The following is a 6,000-nucleotide window of genomic DNA, read 5'->3' as shown; positions in this document are numbered from 1 at the left end:
TTATCTTCAATTAGCAGCTGCAAAAACTCCCAAATTAAAATGAATACAGCTGTTAGGATTGAGTCCTATTGATTTGCCCTGATGATGATGAAGTATTATGTTGAACACATTGACAATATGTTGAACTGCTATGAGACTTGTGTGCTATTAGGTTGAATTCGTTTAGAAGGATGTGTGTTGACATACTAGTTGGCAAAAGGAGAGCAATAGTAACTGTACAGATGTAGGGTCTTAATTTGATCACTCTGTTTCATGAGAACTTTCCTGCAATGCAGGAAGAATGAATCGCAATTAGAGTGATTGCTACAACGTCTGTGAAGGCCATATCAACGCAAATGCTGCACAGCAAATGCAGACACCAGATTGACCATTCAGCACCTTTTACTCCCAGAATTCCATCAGATGAACCACATTTAATAAAACATTCTAAAGACAAGTTTAATATTTCAAGACAAGTAATGTTCATACAGGATGTTTATTGTTCTTGCATAGACCGGAGCCATAGTTTGTTTTGTCAATAGACACCCCGTGGTTTTAAACCAGCCATACTAAATGGTCACACAAAATGACTTCCAAAACTAGCAGCTAAAATCTATCATGTTACTTTGAATGACAGTTGAATAAGTAGGCTATACCTCTGTGTCAATTCCCAGCAGCTAAACTCAAGCACCACAGCACTACAGGGGTGAAATCTAAACATAATATAGGCTGGAAATGAAAACCTTTGTTTGGACATCGGAGTTCAAACTTGGCTTGAAAATACATGCCAAAAAAATACTGCGCACTTAGATAGTTTGGGGAAATATTTAAGATTAGGCCTACAGTTGAAGTCGGAAGTTTACATACACCTTAGACAAATACTGTCACGGCAGATTTCCTCCTCTTCCTCTGAAGAGGTGAAACAAGGATCGGACCAATTAGCGGCGTGGTAGGTGTCCATGTTTTAATAGGGAAAACTGAACATGAACACAAATACAAACTATTATGGCCTTGGCATAGCCCATACTTTTTACTAAACGGTACAAGCTAAATAGTATAGCATGCAGCATAGTATGCAGTTTAAGTATGTAGTCCGTTAGTATGGGTATTCACCCAGTACAAAAAATAATTGCCATTTTGAAACTGCAATCAAAGTGCAGTAACTGCAGTTGACTGTGGTATTTTGGATGCAGTAATTGCAGATAACTGCAGTGTACTGTCGCTACAATGCACTGTAATTGCAGTTACACTGCAAAAGTACTGCAGTAAAAAAAAAATGTTTTATTTTGGATGCGGTATTTCTAGCATAGTGCAGTTTTACTGCAGTGTACTGCAGTTATACTGCACTCTGATTGCAATCTTTTTTCATAAGGGAGGATACGGTCACTATCTTGCTGAAACATTGCATACTCTGTTAAAGCTCCCCAAAGCACACACATACCTGGGTCTCTCCTCTTTTCAGTTCACTGCAGCTAGCGACTGGAATGAGATGCAAAAAAACTCAAACTACATTCTAAGACTCAATCATGGACACTCTTATTGACACTTGTGGCTGCTTTGTGTGATGTATTGTTGTCTCTACCTTTTTTCCCTTTGTGCTGTTGTCTGTGCCCATTAATGTTTGTACCATGTTTGTGCTGCTACCATGTTATGCTGCTGCCATGTTGTGTTGCTACCGTGTTGGTCATGTTGTGTTGCTACCATGCTGTGTTGTCATGTGTTGCTGCCATGCTGTGTTGTTGTCTTAGGTCTCTCATTATGTAGCGTTGTGGTATCTATCTTGTCATGATGTATGTTTAAACCTACATTTTTATTCTTAATCCCAGCCCCTGTCGCTGCAGGAGGCCATTTGCCTCTTGGCAGGCCATAATTGTGAATAATAATTTGTTCTTAACTGACTTGCCTAGTTAAATAAAGGTTAAATAGAAAAAGTTAAATATATAGATACAGTACCAGTCAAAAGTTTGGACACCCCGACACATTCAAGGGTTTTTCTTTATTTTGATTATTTTCTACATTGTAGAATAATAGTGAAGACACCAAAACTATGAAATAACAGATATGGAATCATGTAGTGACCAAAAAACTGTTAAACAAATCAAAAAATATTTTTTAAAGCAGCCACCCTTTGCCTTGATGACAGCTTTGCACACTCTTGGCATTCTCTCAACCAGCTTCATGAGGAATGCTTTTCCAACAGTGTTGAAGGAGTTCCCACATATGCTGGGCACTTGTGGGCTGCTTTTCCTTGACTCCAACTCATTCCAAAACGTCTCAATTGGATTGAGGTTGGGTGATTGTGGAGGCCTGGTCATCTGATGCAGCACTCCATCACTCTCCTTCTTGGTCAAATAGCCCTTACACAGCCCGAAGGTGTGTGCTGGGTTATTGTCCTGTTAAAAAACAAATGATAGTCCCACTAAGCGCAAACCAGATGGATTTCTGTTTGCCCCACCAAAATTTACATGTTAAAATCACCACTGCACACCACACATAACAACAATGATTGTGCATCTGTTTGTCCCATGTCTGTGAATGGTTGAATTGCTCCTTATCATTCAGGTATCCAATAGCATTGAGAGTGTGTTTACATACAGAAGCTTACAACACGGCTGTTGTACATTTCTGTCTGACTTGTACAGACATAGCCTATATTATCACGCATGTCCTGCAAGACACGTCCTGTACTATCATCTAGTGGACTCAGCGGGTCAGCGTAACCAAAAGACATGCTAAACTACAAACCTCCTCCCCCACCCTTTTATTTGACCTGATACTTACTAATTACTTATAAATTAAATGGTAACCTAATAATGATACTAACCTAATAATTAAATGATCAAAACATAATGTTTTCTGGGCATCAATTAAAACAAGCACTAGATAATTGCTATTTGTGTATTTGGAAGTAAGTACCGGAAATAATGTATTGTAACCAAATGATACCCTAGTAAACATTAGTTCAACAACTGAAAGAGGACTGTAAAATAAGGAAGTGCAACAACCACATCTCTAGTATATTTTTTCATATTCAAATCATATTCAAATTAATTGTTCATGCCCCTGATAAATACACTGAGATTTGAATAGACATTTGCTTACTGTTCATGTAGAATGGCTGTGAGACAACAAAAAAATAATAATAATTAAAAAAGTGCACTCTACCCACAACATCAGGATAAGCCTATTACAAGTAGTTGGCCTACATGCTTGGCAGTAGGTGTTGTTGTCTTTACATCCTGTAGATATGATATCTGATTGGAGGTTAACTTTACAGTAATGCTATTGGTCAACAACTCAGATGTTATAAAGGGGTCTCACTTTCATTGTCTGTCTCTTCTCTGTTCCAGACCTGCTGTGGTGAGAGACACTGTTTTTCTCTCGCCCTCTTCCATGCGCTATGGGCCATTTCTCTCTCTCCCTCTCTGATCATGCTTAGATACTTCATGTTGTGTTAATGTCAGTATTACCTTGTAACTTACGCTTCATGCCTTGTTTAATGTTTAGTTCATTTTACAATTAAATCTATTTGTCTTTGATATAGACAATTCTCAGACCTTTCTTGCTAAATCAGCTTTATGGAGTCCGATAAATATTTTAACAGACTTTGTCATATTAAATTGCAAAGTATTGTTATGGGTCGATTGTGCAATATATATTATATTCATCAAATATTACTCCACTGCAGTGTTATTAACTATAACTACCTTCTATTAGATGTGTTATTAACTTGTATTATCCGTGTTAACTGTTATAACCTGTTATTAACTGTTATTCATATATTATTAACTCTAAAAGTGTCAACTGGGGGTACATTTTTACCCTACGTGCCCGTGCCAAAAAGGACAATTTTGAAAGCATTTTTTAAATCCTTTTTTAGGACTTTGTAATCAAACTACTTACCAACAAAAACAATTTGCTATGATTTCTGTGTTAATATGGAGGAATGTAAAATAATCTCTCTTTTGTATAGTACTATGCTGAAAAAATTTACTTTGAGATAAAATGGTAGATGTACACTAGTACAAAAGTATGTGGACACCTGCACGTCGAACATCTCATTCCAAAATCATGGGCATTCATAAGGAGTTGGTCCCCCCTTTGCTGCTATAATAGCCTCCACTCTTCTGGGAAAGCTTTCCACTAGATGTTGGAACATTGCTGCAGGGACTTGCTTCCATTCAGCCACAAGAGCATTAGTGAGGTTGAGCACTGATGTTGGGATATTAGGCTTGGCTCGCAGTCGGCGTTCCAATTCATGCCAAAGGTGTTCAATGGGGTTGAGGTTAGAGCTCTGTGCACGCCAGTCATGTTCTTCTACACCGATCTCGGCAAACCATTTCTGTTTGGACCTCGCTTTGTGCACGAGGGCATTGTCATGCTGAAACAGGAAAGGGCCTTCCCCAAACTGTTGCCACAAAGTTGGAAGAACAGAATCGTCTAAAATATCATTTTATGCTGTAGCGTTAAGACTTCCCTTCACTGGAACTAAGTGGCCTAGTCCAAACCATAAAAAACAGCCCCAGACCATTATTCCTCCTCCACCAAACTTTACAGTTAGCACTATGCATTCGGGCAGGTAGCATTCTCCTGGCATCCGCCAAACCAAGATTTGTCCGTCAGACTGCCAGATGGTGATGCGCGAATCCTCATTTCAGAGAATGTGTTTCCACTGCTCCAGTGTCCAATGGCGGCGAGCTTTACACCACTCCAGCCGATGCTTGGCATTGCGCGTGATCTTAGGCTTGTGGCAGCTACTCGGCCATGGAAACCCATTTCATGAAGCTCCCGACGAACAGTTCTTGTGCTGACGTTGCTTTCAGAGGCAGTTTGGAACTGGGTAGTGAGTATTGCAACCGAGGACAGATCATTTTTACCCGCTACGTGCTTCAGCACTCGGCGGTCCTGTTCTGTGAGCTTGTGTGGCCTACCACTTCGCGGCTGAGCCGTTGTTGCTCCTATACGTTTCCACTTCACAATAACAACTGACCGGGGCAGCTCTAGCAGGGCAAAACATTTACAAACTGACTTGTTGGAAAAGTGGCATCCTATGACGGTGCCACATTGAAAGTCACTGAGCTCTTCAGTACGTGCCATTCCATTACCAATGTTTGTCTATGGAGATTGCATGGCAGTGTGCTCGATTTTTACACCTGTAAGCAACGGCTGTGGCTGAAATAGCCAAATCCACTAATTTAAAGGGTTGTCCACATACCCTACATGGCCAAAAGAATGTATCACTAAAAAGTAATATATATTTATTTTTTACGACAATAACACTGTTTTACAATTCAGGAAGACTGTTTTGAGATAAACGCACCAAATCTGTCACAGAGCTAGATTTACGGAGAAAAAGAGAGTGAAATCTAGCTATACAGCAAATCTGACTTTACAGCTCAATTTTGTACTGTCATAGCCCACTTGTCATTGCATTCAATTGCCCTCAGGCACCAACAGTCCCCTTAACACCCCCCTTCTGGTGATTTCTATGTATTAGAGGTCCCACTAAATCCAAGGAGGATATACTGTATCTACCATGTAAATGTCTCAAGAGATACCTGGATTCTAATACTTCAGTTTGTGCAATATATTGGGCACTTTCTTGATGAAATTGCAATTGTACAGTTACTGTAATTCAAAAAATATAAATACATCCAGTATTTAGCCTCCAGTCAATGTCTCCATACCAAGTTGAGAGTCTCATCTTTCAGATGAAATTGGAACTGAGTTAATAGACCGTAGCATTGTAAAATTAGAGTGGAAAATCTAATATGGAGCCCATATCTCCCATAGTGGTGGCCATTTGTCCAATTAGTTAAATGGGTCATTCTATGAAAATGGTGGCTTTTTCAACAGCCAACTTTTACACATTTGAATAATTTTTTCAAAATCAAAACTTAGTTAGATAATAGTTAACCCCTTAACATTATAAATCAACATTATAAATCAACATAAAGCTTAAGACTTTTATATCTTTACTACATTACATTAAAATACTTGTGCTGCCTTTTTGTCAATTGT

This window comes from Oncorhynchus mykiss, chromosome 17 (assembly GCF_013265735.2).
Source record: "Oncorhynchus mykiss isolate Arlee chromosome 17, USDA_OmykA_1.1, whole genome shotgun sequence".
In the NCBI taxonomy this organism is placed as follows: domain Eukaryota; kingdom Metazoa; phylum Chordata; class Actinopteri; order Salmoniformes; family Salmonidae; genus Oncorhynchus; species Oncorhynchus mykiss.
Note: the sequence above shows the minus strand (reverse complement) of the source record.